The 20,740-nt window shown below is 40.3% G+C and overlaps 1 long non-coding RNA gene across 1 annotated transcript; it reads right to left on the bottom strand.

Annotated features, from left to right (window-relative positions):
* Positions 1-5,107: 5,107 nt before the first annotated feature.
* LOC307117213 lies at positions 5,108-6,982 on the bottom strand. Its single transcript, XR_013815420.1, has 3 exons — positions 5,994-6,982; positions 5,842-5,907; positions 5,108-5,599 (listed from the first exon to the last, which is right to left on the bottom strand). It is a non-coding gene; the product is annotated as an uncharacterized lncRNA (long non-coding RNA).
* Between the last annotated feature and the right edge of the window lie 13,758 nt (positions 6,983-20,740).

The raw sequence follows: 20,740 nt of genomic DNA, 5'->3' as shown, positions 1-20,740 counted from the left end.
GAACAACAGCAAATTCTCTCGGTTTAACTGGTAATTGAAACTTTTGTAGAAATTCAGTGTATGATAACAAATATCCATTGGCATTAAGCAATTGTCTTACTAATATAATCCCTTCATTATACCAAGTATGATAGAATAAAGATTTGTTTTTAAATAGTATGTCTTTGTTATTCCAAATGAAATAATTGTGTGGTGAAAAATTGTGCTTATATACCAATCTCCATGCTAGCAGGGCTTGTCTATGAAAATTGGCCAATTTAACAGGAATTTTGTCAACAGAAAAATTACATTTTAACAAAAAGTCTATGCCACCAAGAGTATTAAAAATATAGTTAGGAAATACATTCCAAAGACTATTTCTATTCTTCAAAAAATCTATTAACCATTTAATTTTGAAAGTGTCATTAAGTGTACTATAATCTAAGACCTCAAGTCCCCCTTGCTCTTTGATGTTACATATGACCTCTTTTTTTAAATAATGTGGCTTTTTTCTCCATATAAAATCATAAAGTAACTTATCTAACTCCTTAATCACTTTAGGAGGCACATCTAATGATAAGGAAGTATATACGGATCTAGATATGCCTTCTGCCTTTGACAATAATACCCTCCCAATTATTGATATATCCCTCATTAACCACAAATTAAATTTCTTTTTTGTTTTCTCAATAATTGGTTCAAAGTTCAACTGACTCCTCTGTTTTTCATTGTTACAAATTATTACACCTAGATATGTTAATTCGTGTTTAACAGGGATGTTTTCTATTTCTTTAGAGGAGCAGTCTTTAAGGGGAAACAATACAGATTTATCACAATTCATTCTAAGGCCTGATACAGCAGTGAATGCCTCAATATAACTAATAATTTTTCGTACCTCAAATTTATTTTTCAAAAAAATCACAGTGTCATCCGCAAACTGGCTAAGTTTAAATTCTACACCTAAAGCTGTGATACCATTATATTGATTTCTCTTTACATGCATTGCCAAAACCTGGGTAACTAATAAAAATAAAAAAGGAGAGAGAGGGCATCCTTGCCTAATGCCACGATGAATATCAAACCTTTGTGATGTACCATAAGCAAGTTTGACAGAACTATTACATCCATTGTACAATGTTTTAACTGCATTTAAAAACACATCTCCAAAACCAAACAATTTAATAACTTTGAAAATAAAAGCATGACTCACTGTGTCAAATGCTTTATAAAAGTCAATAAATAAAATTAAACTATCATCATCTATAAAGTGATTATAATCTATCATATCTAATACTAATCTAATATTATTTCTAATATGACGGCCTTGCATAAAACCAGACTGTTCTAAATCAATAATTTTATCTAAACCATGTTTTATTCTTCTAGCAAAAATCATAGCAAACAACTTGCTATCATTATTGAGCAAACTAATAGGCCTCCAATTTTCAATAATTAACTTGTCCTTGTTAGGTTTAGGAATCAATGTTATAACTCCTTGTTTTAATGTGGCAGGCAATTCACCTTTTTCTATAGCCTCTACAAATACTAATAATAGAAAAGGAGAAAGTTCTTTAGAAAATGTCTTATAAAATTCTCCTGTTAGCCCGTCATTGCCTGGAGATTTATTATTTTTTAGCAAGTTAATGCACTCTCTCAACTCATCAATGTCTATTTCTTTATCGCATACATTCTTAAAGGTCTCATCAATTTTGTTGGTATCACGAAAGCTATTTAAAAATGCATCAACATTGGAAGTAGCCAAAGTGGAAGAATACAAATTACTGAAAAATTGAGCAACAAATTTCGAAATCTCTAAATAATTATCTACTATTTTGTTTTTAATCATTAGTTTTGACACTGAGGCAAAATCACTGTTTCTTTTTTCAAGGCCAAAAAAATATTTTGTATTTTTCTCCCCTTTTTCTAACCATTTAAGTCTTGATCGAATAAATGCTCCTTTTGCTTTCTCCTCATAAATATTATCTAATTCAATATGTAGTAAGTTTAATTTTTTTAATTCAAAATCAGTCATGGCTTCTTTTTCCCTTTTATTAATATTTAATATTTCCTCAATAATTGAATTTTCTTTCATTTTTTTATTTTTTGCTTCCACTTTTCCTTGGTTAATAGATGCCGTTCTAATATTCAACTTCATTAATTCCCAGTACTTTCCATATGATTTTTCTATACTTGCAATTGTCCTATATTTTTCAATAATATTCTTAATTTTTTTCTTTAAGCATTCTTTCTCAAGCAATTTATTGTTTAATTTCCAATAACTGTAAGTTTTCTTGACTGGTTTATCCTGCACCATATTTATTCTTATAAATATTCCTTTATGATCAGTCATTATGCAAGGTTCTATCATTACAGAAGCCACATTATTAGTTAAATCATTAGACACTAACCAATAGTCAATACGAGAATGAAGAGATGAGTCTTTGTTACTCCATGTATATTCTTTTCTATCTGGATTCTTATATCTCCACACATCAGTAAGGCCCAATCTTAGACACACATTATCCAGCTCACTCGTAGGGTCAGGCCTGCTTTTTGGGGGCCATCTATCAATAGCTGCATCAAACACAGTATTAAAATCTCCTCCCCAAATAACTTTGGCAAAAGGATACAAGAAAATAAAATGTTGGATTCTAGATTCAATTTTTGAAAAGAGTATTTTGTTGTTCAAATGGTTATTGGTGGCATAACAATTAACTAATAAAAATTGTGTAGTATCTTTATCTATCACAAGTAATATCCATCTACCACAATCATCTTTTTCATAATGTAATATCTGCCCTGTAAATTTATCTTGTAAAATAGCTACCCCTGCTGATCGATTACTGCCAAATGACAACCAAATCTCTTTCCCCCATTGATTTTTCCAAAACATGGCATCTGAAGAACATGCATGCGTTTCCTGAATTAGACAAAAATCTACACATTTCCCTTTGCAGTACAAAAATAAAGCTTTTCTCTTTAAAATATCATGAATACCTCTGGCATTGATAGAAAACAAAGAAAGAGACATCAAATGTAAAAAGTATCAGAAAAATAAACCACAAGAGTAAGTAAATAGCCTAAACTTTAAACTTTAACGTAATGGGGTTCCCACAAACGATCTTCAAAAAGAAACATCAGTTGCAAACATTTAAACCTTAAAGTGCATACATGAACCACCTGATTAAGAACTTTCGTTCCGTTGTCTTCTTCAGGATGAAGCTACCATCAACGAAAGACAGAAGTATGCATACTCCGCTGAAGTATGCTTATGTCCTCCTTTCTCGTCCTCTCCACAACAGGCCAAAGACGATCCCGTGCTTCTAAGTCGAAGCAGTCAAGTCCTCCGAAAATAACATCAGTTGAAAACATTTAAACCTTAAAGTGCATCCATTTATGAACCACCTGATTTGGAACTTAGACGCAACTGCGTATTGTCTCTAAAGATAAATGTTCTTCATTATCCGGATATCATCAATTGCAAACTCCATAAACGACCACAGTCTATGACGTTCCGTTGTTTTCTTCAAGATGAATCTCTTTACCATCAATGAAAGCCCTCGCTCCGCTGAAGTATGCGCTTTTTCCCTCCTTCCTCGCTCTCTCCACAGCCGGCCAAAGACGATTCCGTGCTTCTATGTCGAAAGCAGTCAAGTCCTCCTTAAACCGTAGCCCCTTGGCGGTCATATACTCGTTGTTTTTTGAGTTTTTCCAGATTAAATCCCTGGCAGTACGGGATATGAATCGTATGATAACGGGTCTTGGTTTCACTCTTCTGGCATCATCCGCGGTTTTAAGTCTGCCAAGACGATGTGCAACATCCAGAGCATCTGCTACCATGCGCCTGTCTGTGTCCGAACTTGAAGCCACCTCTTTGCATATTTCCATGACTCTTGTTTTCACGTTTTCGTTAGAATGCTCGGACAGTCCGTATAAACGCAAGCACCATCTGCGGCTGTAACGTTCCTGATCGTGAATCTTCGAGTTCATTTCCTTGACCTTTCTTTCCAGGACAGCATTTGCATTTTTTAAGACTTTGTTTTCTTTCTGCAACTCCATTACATCATCATGAACTGAGGTAAGAGATTTGCCCAAAGCTTCAATATTGGAAGAATTCTCCTTCACCATTCTTTCAATCTGGTCGGATCTCTCATTAATCTTCTCAGAGAGAATTCGGATGATATTCTCCTGCACTTCGCTTAAAGAGAGTTCACTTTCTTTGGCAGCGGAGGCCACATGTTTTTGCTTTTTGGAGGGTTGATTTTTACTTGAGCCGCGTTTCCACCGAAATTACCCGGAACTATTTGTACCAGGAACTTTTTTCCCAGGAACTTTTTCTCCCCCAGACCTGCTACAATCTGCGTTTCCACCGCGGTCTAAAGTACCGGGGAGATTAGGCAAATTAGTCCGGTGACGTGGGAATGCGCGCGACTGCTTCTCCCAGTTACCGACGGACAGTAATCACTTTTGCGCGATACTGTCTGCAACAATAACAAGTGTAGGTGATGCAAGCAGCGCTGCTTTTGCTGATTATGTACACACATTACCAACACTGTTTATTTAAACGTGCACTTTCACCTGGTTTGACCATTTTAATGCAAAATGGGATGATGGGCAATCCAAAATCTGAATGTGTTGTAATAGCTCAATTCCAAAACAAAACATTTTCTATAAAAGGATAATGAGGTCAGTCATTCATGACAGATGTGTGAAAAGTTAATTGAATGAAAACAATAGACTGAATTAAGCAGTTGAAAGATTAGGTACTAGACTGCAAGTATTTTATTTTTTATCACAATAACATCTCTTAACATTCACAAAAAAAAAAAAATTCACATGACTAGTATTACAATATGCTTCATTAAATGCATAATTTTAGAGACTTCTTCCTCAAATTTGAAATGAAGCAGGACCACACTTATGGCTTCACTTAAGTTGTGGTTATAAGTTATTATACTACATTCACATAGTTATACATTTAAAAATATAATATTTGGGTTTTCTAGATATGTTTATGTGCATATTCAGAAAGACTTGCGAGCAGCAGCCCTTTTATTTGCTTCCTACACTATATGAATACAATTAGAATGTGGTTATATAGTTAGAATGTGGAAATTAAAGACACAGTGACATTTTACACATTTTACTTTATTTTAGACAGATAAGTTCTTACAAAATTAAAATAAAAGTGTGCAAAGACAAATAAATTACTAGAACAATAAAATGAAAATATAAAATGTGAAAACAACAATATATAAAAAAAAGTGTATTTTTCAGTAACCTTTCCAAGAGCTGTGCCAACATGTACAATATATAAAGTACAAGTGTGGTAGTGCAAATGCTTCATTCAAGCGGCTGGTCATTGTGGCTACTTCTTGAACGACTGGACAAACTGTCCAAGAACAGACAGAAACCCGGTCTGAAAGTCCCTCTGCTTTCTTCCGCTTCTGACTGGTGGAATGCCAGCTCTTGCCTCCTCATCTCTCCTCGGCCTGGCTATCCAGTAACAGCTGCATATATTGGTCAGGCTGTTCTTGTCCATGCTGCAGGACGGCCCGGCCCATGTCCCTCAGTGCATCAAAAAAGTCACAGTCCTTTTTCCTTTTCCCTAAGTAGAAAACTTGCACAGAAACACATGGAAATTAATACACAAGGCAACCATGAAACAATAGAAACCATCAATTAATTATTTAAAGTGTTTTCACTACAAATAATGAACAATTGTTTGGCCAGCTTGAACAATGCCCAGTGTGCAAATTTTATCATGGGCAATTCAAGTTTACAATTAAAAACAACAAAACCATTAAGGATTACACATCAGTTTTTAAATATATACACATTTTTGTCAGCTTTATAACGTACTAGTGACCGCGGGGGAAAACACGCTGGTCTCCGTTGCCTGCGATTCATCAGGGCCACTCGTTACACCTGGAAAAGCACGTTGAAAAAAGTTACTGCAACGTGTTTAAACACTGCAACGAGTTTAATAGATGATACCAAGATGATATATTTACCTTCAACCCACTCGGATTCCTGGATGGTTTCCAACAACGCACTAGCCGAGTCTTTCGTTACCGCTGCGCCAGAAAAGGACGGTCTGTGTCCCAGCAACGCGTCCAGGCGGTCGGAATCGCTCCGGTTGTTATGATCCTTTAATTTCTTGTAATCTTGTCTTAATTTCTTCAACTTCTCTCTGCACTGTTTTCCAGTGTGACTGGAACCGAGCCGATATCTTCAGGTATACCTTTTCATTACGGGTCGCCGTTTCCAGTTCCCGCTGGATGTCCTTCTCCGCATATATGCTCAATAAAGCCTGAACCTCGTCGTCGGTCCATCGGTCGAATTTATTGTTGAACTCCATTGTTGCAAAAAAAAATATTTACTGAACGCAAAACCCACAGAACTCACCTCGCAAAAGACTCGTAAATATGGCGGTGGAAAAAAAAATAGCTGCGAGAGCTCAACCAATCAGCATGTTCAGCGCTCAAGTCCCACCCCCGAAAGTTCGGGAACTTTTCAAAAGTCCCACCTCGCAAGCAGGGCCGTTTGGAGGGGGAAATATTTACCCGGAACTTCATTTAGACCCTGGTTCCTGCGGTCGAAACACACCGAGTTCCCCCCAAAAGTTCCTGGTTCCGGGGTAAAGTTCCTGCGGTGGAAACGTGGCTTTGGTGTGTTTGGACAAGAATCACAACTTCCTCCGTTTTTAACTTTACAGGCATACGAGTGGGTATCGTTGAAGTTTCTCTTTTCATTTACAGTCTCAACTTCCATTTCTACACCAATAGTAGTCTCCTCAGCCATTTTCCAAACTGTAGGACACAATGCGTTTGTAATTTAATACTGTTTACAACGCTCCAACCTCAAAATTTAACCAAATACCGTATCCTGTATACTAATTAGCAACTTTTACGAAAATTGTATCATCATTTGTGAGAAATACCCGATTTTGCGTCTCAGCTTGCAAAACCACGTCCGATCACGCCGCCATCTTGAGCCCCCCCTCTCGAGAGCGACTGCATGAGGCTGCACGGGCTCTGATGACGACACAGCCGTTCCACGTTTGGCCAGATTCACCGCATGACAGCGATCACGTGTTTTCGTGTTTATTCTAAAACCTTCAGCTCCACTAATGCGCACAAATCTGTTTTTTATAACAGTAAAACCTCCTTTCATGTAGTCGCGCTGTTATATTGTCATGTTTATCAAAATATAACTGATTAAAAACATAGACCCCACTTCATTGATAGTGTAGGCTTATATGTTGAACTTTATTCTTGTAAAAACACACGCTGTATTAAGCAGTGCATAAAGTATTACATGACAATAATGTCTCTGAAACATCTGTGTATTGCCAAATATTGCATTTATTTCACTTCAGCTGATAAAGTGTGCAAACACAGCGCGAGCGTCACCGCGAGAAGCAGAAAGTGTCCGACTTCACGTCTGTGTTTGCAGCTCCTCCCCGCCTGCACGCGGCTACTCTCGCCGATCAGTTGATTCCAGCCGCAGCCGATGTCGAACACACCTATTGACTTTGCATTGCGTGGCATCCTTATCATTTCGGACTTATAACAAAAAACAGAACAATGTCTAAAAGCGGATATGTGACAAAGTGTACAGCAAACAAGCTAAACAAAACCCAGAAGTTTTTATAAGCTATTGACCCAAAAAACGAGCGTTTAATGACAAAAAAGTGGATACAGGCCATTAGACAGAGCGTGACACGTTATATTACACTGAGAACTACACCCACTACAGGGGAAGGTTATCAGCGACAGGAAATATAATTATAAAACTGACATTTGGATATTTGACTTAACAGTGACAACATATTTACTGCACACATACGCATACTGAGACATACTGAGTGTCAGGATCCCAAAATTGACCCATTCTTCCTGCTGAAGCGTCCCGTTTTACTGCCTTTATCCACTTTTGTCTCCTTAAACTCTCGTTTTTTTGGGTCGACAGCTTAAAAACATATTTCTGTGTTTTTTAGCTTGTTTGTTGTACACTTTGTCACATATCGGCTTTTAGACATTGTTCTGTTTTTTGTTATAAGTCCGAAATGACAAGGATGCAGCCTCACGCAATGCAAAGTCTGGTGTGGGCGTGGCCTAAATACGCTCTGTTGTCATGACAACCGCTACACAACATTCACTTCAAGAGGTTTACCTTATGCTGCCTTCACGAGCTATCGGAATGATCGTAAATACCAGTTTCCAAGGTAAAAAATTGCACATGAACTCCCTCTGATGTCGTGTTTACCACTGGAAAGTTCGGAAATAATTTTGATACCCCAATTCCCGAGATGGGCGTGTCATAAACTTTAAACATGGTGGCGGGGAGAACTCAGAACTAGACTGCTGTGGCAGGTGTGGTTTTATTGTTTGTTTGTTTTCCAAAACAGCTAGGTCTTGTCTTGACATTAATGTAGTACATAAGTTAGTTACATGTAAGAATAATCATATGAAGCGTATTGTATGTTTGGTACACAGCGAAAATAGCCTGCATTTGACTGAAATTACAGAATCAGCAGAAAGCCGACTATATGGCATGTTTATATGGTTGTAACGTTAGGTGCATGGGAGACTACATGATGTTGGTTTTAATAAGATTTTCCCAATAAATAGGCACCATGTGCCCACCATGATTCCTGTTCACTCCGACAACAAAGCACTTGAATGCAACAAGCTCGTAATCACGACTTCTAAAGTGGGAATTAGGAAATTTCCGATTGTACATTAAAGCTACACTGTGTGATATTTTCCCCCATCTAGTGGTGAAAATGTATATGACCATCCAGTGAATATTAGTTTCTGTTCCTCTCAATTCCGATTTCGTTTTAACTCCTACGGTGGCCGATTTAGTCCAAGATTAATATGGCTTCCAGTTCGACCTCGTCCACATTCGACACGGTGCCATCGAGTGTTAAAACGCGAAAGGCGAAGCTTGAATTTACGGGTATGTCCCTCTTTGGCTGATGTACTTTCAAGATGGAGGGGCAACATGGCGACCTGCATTCGAACCCATTACCCGTATGTATTTTCAATGGCATATTATAAACTCACGAGAATACTTTATTACTTGAAAGAAGTAAATATGCATTAATGAGCACATATATTTTTGAAAGAACTAAGTGTTTTTAGCTAAGAACAAACTAAAAAAGTTACACAGTGTAGCTTTAAGGCAGACATTAGCATTAGTGTATTATTTCTTATCATATACCTTATAGAAATGGTGTGTGTGTGCTTATCCTGGGTAACGTTACCATGACAACAGTGCGAGTTTATAGCAAACATGAGCGCTGCTAACCGCTCGCACATTTACAGGAACGAGCACAGAGTAAGTATTTTGACGGAATAATAAGGTTTTTTTCTCGTAAAACCTTATAGTGTGCCTCCTGAACACTTTCCATATTGGGGCGCTCGTCTCACTGTATGATTGCGTGATACTTTTATATCCTTTTCGTTAAGTTTTAGCCGCTGCCATTGAGGAGCGCGTGCATCTGCCTTTGAGGTCCGACAAATATAGAAGGACATAGCGGGCATTGGAACGACAGCAGGGTGAGTAAAAGATGGCTTTATTTTATTTTTATCCCTTTTAAGCATATGCTCAGGATTCTGGTGCCGTTGCGCTGCTGTTCCATCACTGTGTGTAAATGCAGTGTCCATAAGTGAATCTGCGACATCGCACGATTGTGCCGCACCATAAAAGGTAGGTTAAACTATATATCTATATATGTATAGATACAATTGTATAAATATGTTTTGGGGGCGTTTCTTTATACAATCTCCAAAAGCTACAAGCAATTTCTCTCGCATTATATTATATTAGTTGCTTCCTTAGCACTCTGTTGGCCTATAGATTGCAGATTGTTGCATTGTTGATTGTTTGTTTGAAGATTGCTATATTGTCAGCTTGTCAATTTCTCTCTGATTTATAATTGTTAGTTGTTTATATAGGATAGACAGACAGACAGACAGACAGACAGATAGCTAGATAGTGTACTTAATTGTTTTTTTTTGTCATTTTGTTGTTCAGCATTCACAATTGCAGATGTGTTATAATATATTGACAGACAGACAGACAGATAGATTTTTAGTTGCAGATTGTCATTGATTAGATTGATTGCTGATTGTTGTTATGCTTTTTTATTTTGTCATTTTGTTTAGCATTCAAAAATTGCAGATTGTTATGTATTATAATATATTTTTAGACGGATAGATAGATAGATAGATAGATAGATAGATAGATAGATAGATAGATAGCCCCCACACTCTTTAGACGGATAGATAGATAGATAGATAGATAGATAGATAGATAGATAGATAGATAGATAGATAGATAGATAGATAGATAGATAGATAGATAGATAGATAGATAGATAGATATATAGATAGATAGCCCCCACACTCTTTAGACGGATAGATAGATAGATAGATAGATAGATAGATAGATAGATAGATAGATAGATAGATAGATAGATAGATAGATAGATAGATAGATAGATAGATAGATAGATAGATAGATAGATAGATAGATAGATAGATAGATAGACGTTCAGATAGATATTGTCCTTTCAAGTGAAAGAGGTGGTGGTGGGTGTAGATAGATAGGTAGGTAGGTAGGTGTGATAGATAGATAGATAGATAGATAGATAGATAGATAGATAGATAGACAGACAGACAGACAGACAGACAGACAGACAGACAGACAGACAGACAGACAGACAGACAGACAGACAGACAGACAGACAGACAGACAGACAGATAGATAGATAGATAGATAGATAGATAGATAGATAGATAGATAGTAGATAGATAGATAGATAGATAGATAGATAGATAGATAGATAGATAGATAGATAGATAGATAGATAGATAGATAGATAGGTGTGTAGGTAGGTAGGTAGGTAGGTGTGATAGATAGATAGATAGATAGATAGATAGATAGATAGATAGATAGATAGATAGATAGATAGATAGATAGATAGATAGATAGATAGATAGATAGATAGATAGATAGATAGATAGATAGATAGATAGATAGATAGATAGATAGATAGATAGATAGATAGATAGATAGGTGTGTAGGTAGGTAGACGTTCAGATAGATATTGTCCTTCCAAGTGAAGGGGGTGGTGGTGGGTGTAGATAGATAGGTAGGTGTGTAGGTATAGGATAGATCTTTGTATATTGACAGTGCCAAAAAATATGACTTGCAAAAATCTAAATGAACAATTTACATCTATATCTTTGTTAAACTTGGATAGAAAATGTTCAGCAGGGTAACATTTGTGCAATATCTTAAATGAAATGTCCTTGACCTTATGTAATAATATATTTATTAGGTAACAGCCAGTCCAATAAACCTTGACCAATAGGAGATTCCATGTGGTTTACTTCGCGACTTTTTATTTTAATTTTTTTATTTATTTTGTATTAAATGCCAAGGTATCATAAATACAAGTACAAAGCAGAATTGCAAAGGCTACTTACAATGAAATAATAATAAAAGTAAAACATTCATACAGATAGGGCCTATAAAACAGAACAGAAAACTTTAATGAAATAAATTAAAAAGTTGAAACAAATTTGTTGTCTTAAGAGCTTTTATATTCTTAGATGATGAAATATTTTGGATGTACTGTTGGACCTCTTTTGTAAAAACAATGAATCAAGGATTTTTATTAGTAAATTTACTGCCGTGAATGTGACATTTTACCAGGAGCAATAATAGGTTAATAATAAAGTATTCATAACTTTGAGCTTTGTGTGTATTCAAGAAGCCAAACAGTACGTCCTTTAAAGGATTAGTTCACTTTTAAAAAAACTTTTGCTGATATTTTACTCACCCCCATGTCATCCAAGATGTCCATGTCTTTCTTTCTTTCTTCAGTTGAAAAGAAATGAAGGTTTTTGATGAAAACATTCCAGGATTTTTCGCCATATAATGGACTTCAATGGGCACCAAACGGTTCAAAATGACAGTTTCAGTGCAGCTTCAAAGGGCTTTAAACGATTCAAGACAATGAATAAGGGTCTTATCTAGCAAAATTTTAAAAAATTAAAAAAACTTTTAACTTTTATAAGCACAAATGCTCGCCTTGCTCTGTTCTGTGATGCGCGTTCGTGACGTCATCCAAGTGCAGCGCGAGCAAAACAACACCTGACGAAAAAAACATTTTTAGGCTTTCTAATATTAAATCACCCGGTATACGCACACGAAATGGGCATTTTAAACTATAAACTGACAGAAAGACATTTGAATATGAGTTTATGGTCCTCCTTCCGCACATTTGTAAACACTGACTCTGTTCTTCCGCCTACGTCAAGCATGACCTTTTCAACATAATAGCGTATTACGTGACGTAATTTGTGCTTATAAAACATACTTTTTTTTTTTTTAAATGAACAATCGTTTCGCTAGATAAGACCCTTATTCATCGTCTGGTATCGTTTAAAGCCCTTTGAAGCTGCACTGAAACTGTCATTTGGACCTTGAACCGTTTGGGGCCCATTGAAGTCCATTATATGGAGAAAAATCCTGGAATGTTTTCATCAAAAACCTTAATTTCTTTTCGACTGAAGAAAGAAAGACATGGACATCTTGGATGACATGGGGGTGAGTAAATTATCAGCAAAAGTTTATTTAAAAGAGAAAAAATCCTTTAAAAACAAAGAGAAACCCGGAAGCACATTGCAGTAACAGTTTTTCTCCATTGGTTTGGCTCATTTCTTGAAACAGAAATTACATTCTCAAAACAACATGGACAAACCTCCAAACCACTTGGCAATTGTTCACAACAGAATAGCATTTCTCATTAATTTAATCAAATTGCACATTGTCTCAATGTCTCAGTACATCTTTGCAAATTATTAAGTACAGGTAGCCTACATTTAGCACAATTTCCAAGTGAATAGAGCTTGTTGATCTAAACTGATTGTTGATTCTCAGTCTAATGGTTGTTTGTGCCAAAACATGTCAGCGTCATTTCATTGTATAAGTCATCACATGCACAATAGTCTGTTCAATTGTCAAAATTAGTCAAGAACATAATACCATGAATACCATATATATGTAAGATAGCCAGGTAGTAAGGCACGAGGACACTAAGTTTCCAACAAAAAAATGGGTTTTATTGTACCCAAAAAAATAAAGAAAAACCACCAATACCAAATACAAAGTAAATCAAATCTAACAAATTCGCTAGCTAGACTTAACTAAACTGAGGTCAGCAAAATAAACATTAACTCAGCACAAAGGAAACATAATGAAAACGGAACAGAACAAAGCTGACCCCCAACTAAGACAACAGACAGGTATTTAAGACAAACGGTGAGCTCACTTAAACAAGACAGGGGAAACCATCAACCACCATTTTATAAAGTAACAGGTTATTTATAATCCAACAAAATGAAGTAAATATAAACAACATAATAATAATGATAATAATAATAAATGTTGCAAAACAAAATGTTAACAATAAAAATGAGTAAAAACTCAACAAATCAAATTCAACTTCCTTCACCACCCCCCCATGACGTCACTCCTAGTTGGTATCGCCGAGCGGAACTGTCTGGCCATAAATCTCTACCGCTGCCTGAGCGCCAGCCTTTTGCCTGTCAAGACCGCTGCAACGGATGGACAGACCCACTGCAACCAATGCCATTCCTCTCAGCTCCAATCCACCTCACGGTAACTTAAACTCAATAGAAACACATATCAGAAAACAGAAATAGCACAACGCAAGCTAGTAAGTGTGCACTCCAAACCAACAAACGAAGTACTAAATAAAGCATTGCAAATGTATTAAACAAAACTTGTGTAGTGTCTTTATTATATAAATAACTACATAACAAAACTTAAATGCCGTTATAACTTTATAAGATGGATAAAGAGAGAGAGAATGACTATCCATGTGAATGAATATATAGTGGCGTGTATGCACTGTGGATGAATGGATGCATGCGTGCATGGCGAATGAATGGATGAATGAATGCGCTGCGAATGACTGAGTGCATGGCAAATGAAAGTTACCCTTTTCCATGTGTGGCTGCAGGCTCAGCCATCACATCCCTTGGAACATTTTATAAATTTATTACAGCAATTGACAGTCAGGTGAAACTAGAACTTGACTAACGAAGGAGGACTTTCACACATCTCAGATGACCAATCAAACAGTATGTTTAGTTACCTGACAGGTGCTGTCGATGACTGTAGGCGTTTCTCAATGTCAAGGAAGGATCCTCGGAAGCCAGAATTTCGAACATCCGTCGAAGGACTGTTCCAATGTCGAGGATCCTCGGAATTTCAACCAAGGTCTGAGTCCTTTGTTCGAAAAATAGGCCATATACAGGAAATTATGCATATGTGTAGCCTTCGTGCTCTTCGCGCTCTCAAATCACCCACAATCCTATGCGCGCAGCTTTGCTATCTTGTTCAAAAAAAAATTTGGACGTTGGCGGAGTCGGAGCGTTAACGGGGCAATATGCTTTCAAGTGTAAGTATATTTACATTACCAAACATTTGTTATAACCGTAGTAAGTATAAGTACAATTAACGTTTAAATGCCAGTACAAATAAATTATACAAATATATACAAATTACGTTATTGATGGCTAACGGACCTGTCATTTAACAATTAGCTTGGTTGCCGTCACTGGCATTTCTTCTATTTCACTGACGTAATGACGCAATGACTTGCACTTGCTAGCCTGTTCCATTTACGTGTTCTCCAAATGCTAAAGAGGAGCCTCGCCTAGCCTCTGAAGGAAGTGACTTGGAAGGACCAGTCCTGCCAATGAAGTATCCTTGACATTGAGAAACGTCTTGTGAATGCCAAACAGGTATATAAAGTGCTTGACCATGCAGGACCAGTACAATTTCTGAACATGGAGGCACATGGCCAAGTAAATGAACAAGGGCAACTGCCTGCTCGAGGGAGAGTAAGAGAAAGAGTGAGGATGAGAGGGGGAGCCCGTGGAGTAAGATGGGAAGGGGGGATGAGAGCGGAAGTGGGTAGAGAGGGGAAGGGGGATGAGAGGGGAAGAGAGAGGAAGGGGGTAGAGAGGGGAAGGGGGGATGAGAGGGGAAGTGGGTAGAGAGGGGAAGGGGGGATGAGAGGGGAAGGGGGTAGAGAGGGGAAGTGGGTAGAGAGGGGAAGGGGGATGAGAGGGGAAGAGAGGGGAAGGGAGTAGAAAGGGGAAGGGGGTAGAGAGGGGAAGTGGGTAGAGAGGGGAAGGGGGATGAGAGGGGAAGAGAGAGGAAGGGAGTAGAAAGGGGAAGGGGGTAGAGAGGGGAAGTGGGTAGAGAGGGGAAGAGAGAGGAAGGGGTTAGAGAGGGGAAGTGGGTAGAGAGGGGAAGAGAGAGGAATGGGTTAGAGAGGGGAAGAGGGTAGGAAGGGGGATGAGAGGGGAAGAGAGCGGAAGGGGGTAGAGAGCGGAAGGGGGTAGAGAGCGGAAGGGGGTAGAAAGGGGAAGGGGGTAGAGAGGGGAAGGGGGGATGAGAGGGGAAGAGAGAGGAAGGGAGTAGAAAGGGGAAGGGGGTAGAGAGGGGAAGGGGGGAAGAGATGGGAAGGGGGTAGAGAGGGGAAGGGGGGATGAGAGGAGAAGAGAGAGGAAGGGGGTAGAAAGGGGAAGGGAGTAGAGATGGGAAGGGGGTAGAGAGGGGAAGGGGGGATGAGAGGGGAAGAGAGAGGAAGGGAGTAGAAAGGGGAAGGGGGTAGAGAGGGGAAGGGGGGAAGAGAGAGGAAGGGGGTAGAAAGGGGAAGGGAGTAGAGAGGGGAAGGGGTTAGAGAGGGGAAGGGGGTAGAAAGGGGAAGGGAGTAGAGAGGGGAAGGGGGTAGAGAGGGGAAGGGGGTAGAGAGGGAAAGAGAAAGGAAGGGGTTAGAGAGGGGAAGAGGGGAAGGGGGGATGAGAGGGGAAGAGAGAGGAAGGGGGTAGAAAGGGGAAGGGAGTAGAGAGGGGAAGGGGGGAAGAGAGAGGAAGGGGGTAGAAAGGGGAAGGGAGTAGAGAGGGGAAGGGGGTAGAGAGGGGAAGGGGGTAGAAAGGGGAAGGGAGTAGAGAGGGGAAGGGGGTAGAGAGGGGAAGGGAGTAGAGAGGGGAAGGGGGTAGAGAGGGGAAGGGGGTAGAGAGGGAAAGAGAAAGGAAGGGGTTAGAGAGGGGAAGGGGGGATGAGAGGGGAAGAGAGAGGAAGGGGGTAGAAAGGGGAAGGGAGTAGAGAGGGGAAGGGGGTAGAGAGGGGAAGGGGGTAGAGAGGGGAAGAGAAAGGAAGGGGTTAGAGAGGGGAAGAGGGTAGAGAGGGGAAGGGGGGATGAGAGGGGAAGAGAGAGGAAGGGGGTAGAAAGGGGAAGGGAGTAGAGAGGGGAAGGGGTTAGAGAGGGGAAGGGGGGATGAGAGGGGAAGAGAGAGGAAGGGGGTAGAAAGGGGAAGGGGGTAGAGAGGGGAAGTGGGTAGAGAGGGGAAGTGGGTAGAGAGGGGAAGAGGGTAGAGAGGGGAAGGGGGGATGAGAGGGGAAGAGAGAGGAAGGGGTAGAAAGGGGAAGGGAGTAGAGAGGGGTAGAGAGGGGAAGGGGGTAGAGAGGGGAAGTGGGTAGAGGAGTAGAGAGGGGAAGAGAAGGGAAGGGGGTAGAGGGGAAGAGAGGGGAAGGGGGTAGAGAGGGGAAGAGAAGGGAAGGGGGTAGAGGAGTAGAGAGGGGAAGAGAAGGGAAGGGGGTAGAGGGGAAGAGAGGGGAAGGGGGTAGAGAGGGGAAGAGGGTAGAGAGGGGAAGGGGGGATGAGAGGGGAAGAGAGAGGAAGGGGGTAGAAAGGGGAAGGGAGTAGAGAGGGGAAGGGGTTAGAGAGGGGAAGTGGGTAGAGAGGGGAAGAGGGTAGAGAGGGGAAGGGGGGATGAGAGGGGAAGAGAGAGGAAGGGGGTAGAAAGGGGAAGGGAGTAGAGAGGGGTAGAGAGGGGAAGGGGGTAGAGAGGGGAAGTGGGTAGAGGAGTAGAGAGGGGAAGAGAAGGGAAGGGGGTAGAGGGGAAGAGAGGGGAAGGGGGTAGAGAGGGGAAGAGGGTAGAGAGGGTAGAGAGGGGAAGAGGGTAGAGAGGGGAAGGGGGGATGAGAGGGGAAGAGAGAGGAAGGGGGTAGAAAGGGGAAGGGAGTAGAGAGGGGTAGAGAGGGGAAGGGGGTAGAGAGGGGAAGTGGGTAGAGGAGTAGAGAGGGGAAGAGAAGGGAAGGGGGTAGAGGGGAAGAGAGGGGAAGGGGGTAGAGAGGGGAAGAGAAGGGAAGGGGGTAGAGGGGAAGAGAGGGGAAGGGGGTAGAGAGGGGAAGAGGGTAGAGAGGGGAAGGGGGGATGAGAAGGGAAGAGAGAGGAAGGGGGTAGAAAGGGGAAGGGAGTAGAGAGGGGAAGGGGTTAGAGAGGGGAAGTGGGTAGAGAGGGGAAGAGGGTAGAGAGGGGAAGGGGGGATGAGAGGGGAAGAGAGAGGAAGGGGGTAGAAAGGGGAAGGGAGTAGAGAGGGGTAGAGAGGGGAAGGGGGTAGAGAGGGGAAGTGGGTAGAGGAGTAGAGAGGGGAAGAGAAGGGAAGGGGGTAGAGGGGAAGAGAGGGGAAGGGGGTAGAGAGGGGAAGAGGGTAGAGAGGGGAAGGGGGGATGAGAGGGGAAGAGAGAGGAAGGGGGTAGAAAGGGGAAGGGAGTAGAGAGGGGAAGGGGTTAGAGAGGGGAAGTGGGTAGAGAGGGGAAGAGGGTAGAGAGGGGAAGGGGGGATGAGAGGGGAAGAGAGAGGAAGGGGGTAGAAAGGGGAAGGGAGTAGAGAGGGGTAGTGGGTAGAGGAGTAGAGAGGGGAAGAGAAGGGAAGGGGGTAGAGGGGAAGAGAGGGGAAGGGGGTAGAGAGGGGAAGAGGGTAGAGAGGGGAAGTGGGTAGAGGAGTAGAGAGGGGAAGAGAAGGGAAGGGGGTAGAGGGGAAGAGAGGGGAAGGGGGTAGAGAGGGGAAGAGGGTAGAGAGGGGAAGGGGGGATGAGAGGGGAAGAGAGAGGAAGGGGGTAGAGAGGGGAAGAGGGTAGAGAGGAGAAGGGGAGATGAGAGGGGAAGAGAGAGGAAGGGGGGATGAGAGGGGAAGAGAGAGGAAGGGGGTAGAGAGGGGAAGTGGGTAGAGGAGTAGAGAGGGGAAGAGAAGGGAAGGGGGTAGAGGGGAAGAGAGGGGAAGGGGGTACATTTACATTTAGTCATTTAGCAGACGCTTTTATCCAAAGCGACTTACAAATGAGAGCAAAAGAAGCAACTAGAACAGTCAAGGGCAACGGTATGCAAGTGCTGTAGCAAGTCTCAGTTAATCTAGCACAGAACACACAGGACAGTTTTCTTTTTTTTTAAATAAATTAGACAGACAGAAAATGAATAGAATGATAAGTGCTATTCTTGATTGGTCAGGTGCTGCTGGAAAAGATGTGTCTTTAGGTGTTTTTTGAAAATGGCTACAGACTCGGCCGCACGAATTGAGATAGGCAGGTCATTCCACCAGGTGGGAACGGTCCAGGAAAAGGTCTGTGAGAGCGATTTCATGCCTCTCTGGTATGGCACCACAAGGCGTTCACTAGCAGAACGTAAGTTCCTGGTGGGTGTGTAAGTCTGAACGAGCGAGTTTAGGTATATTGGTGTAGAGCCATAGGTTGCTTTGAAGGCGAGCACCAGTGCCTTGAATTTGATGCGAGCAGCTATTGGCAGCCAGTGCAAACTGATGAAGAGAGGTGTGACGTGCGCTCTCTTCGGCTCGTTAAAGACCACACCCCACAAAGAGGGGAAGGGGTTAGAGAGGGGAAGGGGGGAGAGAGGGGAAGAGGGGGGTAGGAAGAGGTAGACCTGGAGTAGGATGTGGCCAAAGAAGACAGGGACCAAATGTATCAATGCGATTCGGGCAATCTTGGTACCCATGTGTACTACTGAGTACCCATGGGTTGACATTGAGAGAGGCTGGACAGAGACTTCAGCCCAACCTCAGCAGATATAAAAAACAAACCTTTGAAAATGCATGAATGAATCGAATGATTTTATAATGTAGAGCGAAATAAATATTTTCATCAATATGCAGTACTGGTCTTGTGTGTACTGTTTGGTCAATATATTCGTATACTTTACTCTAACAATATCTCCGAAAAATATCAAACCCAGATTATATCATTAGAAAAGTAGAAATTTTACAAGTGTTTAAGATTGAGAACATATAATTTTGCATATCATTTTCATGGTTTTTTGTTTGTGTGTTTATATTACAGTATATTATGCTGTATACATTTTCTTTTTACTCTGATGTATGGAAGTTACTTTATGTGTGTGAATGATAATGGTTACAATTTCCTTGGCAGTATGAGTGCAATGTGTGAAGTCAAACCTTGGAGGCTACTCTTACCCTAAAATCCTATTTCCTATATCCTTATTTATTTATTTATTTATTTATTTATTTATTTTTCAGTTTTATACACAAATTTATTCTGTTAGCTAGACAAAAAACAGTACAGTAACCATTGTCAATGAAGGACTGGGCTAAGACTGAGAGGTGGACATGAGGGATATTTCAATGGTCCTCTGCCATAGTGACAAAACATCTAAACATTTTGACTTGCAGTGCTTACACAATGCCAAAGGGACAAAGCATTTTGGGGGCACTGACTGTTTAAATGAGAAGGAAATTTAGTTTTGAAGCATGAGTGAACAGTTTTGGGAAAGATATTAGCTTTTGCAAGTGAGCTATAGTGTTGTGCTGAACTGTAAGACTGTTTGGCCAAATTATCTTAACATTTTGAGAATGTAATTTCTGTTTCAAGAAATGAGCCAAACCAATGGAGAAAAACTGTAATAGCGACATTTAGAGAATTCGTCCCAAAATAGTTGTGTGTGAGGACAATCCCAGAAAATATGAAAAGAAGTTTCATCAGGGGCGGCACCACAGAAAGAACAACTTGTGTCTATATCTGACTTAAACCTTTAAAAAAAAACTTTAGCAGGGTAAAATTTGTGTAATAATTTGAATGAAATTTCTCTAACCTGTTAGTGATTATGTATTTCAAAGGCAGAGCCCATACTTTCTTCCAATCAATATGATCGACCAAATTCTTCCAATATGATGCCACATATGGAACTGTCACAAGCTCCTTTTGAAAGAGATATCTGATGATATAATTAATTACGTGATGAAAGATGTTACAAAAAGCACAGTTTTCCTACTGGAAGTTCAAAAGGATCTAAAGAAACAGGTAAAGTCTGAGATGACCTAACAGACTCTATTAGAAGCATAATCACACCTTTAGGAACAGCGTCCATTACAAAGGAAAAATCCCTGGGAGTTACTGGGAAATTCAATTTACATACAAATTCTTCATAATTTAAAATATGACCTGAATTGAATAACTGGAAAACGGTCAATTTTTTTTTCCTGAAACAAAAAACAAGGACTTATTCTTATCTTGATTGTTCCATATAAATTACCGGTGCTTAAAAATAAATTTACCGCAGATTATTGCTTTATGCGTTTTTTTTAGAAGCCTAATGTTATATCATGTTTAGCATTTATAATTGCTGACTATAATTTATTAAAGGATATTGTCGGCTTGATAAGGCCTGCCTGGCTATATTGTTTCTGGGCACTTTCCTTCAGGCTCCTAATAGCTAGATTTAGTCTTTTTTATGTCTGTCAGATTATTAATTGTAGATTGTTAAATTGCTGTGTAAGGCAATCTTTTTGGTGAAAAGATTCGAGTCTGAGATCTCCACGAATGCATTTGAC

Source organism: Gobio gobio, assembly GCF_949357685.1.
Source record: "Gobio gobio genome assembly, chromosome: 21".
Lineage (NCBI taxonomy): Eukaryota > Metazoa > Chordata > Actinopteri > Cypriniformes > Gobionidae > Gobio > Gobio gobio.
The sequence above is the reverse complement of the archived record's forward strand: the minus strand, read 5'-3'. Positions and strand labels throughout refer to the sequence as shown.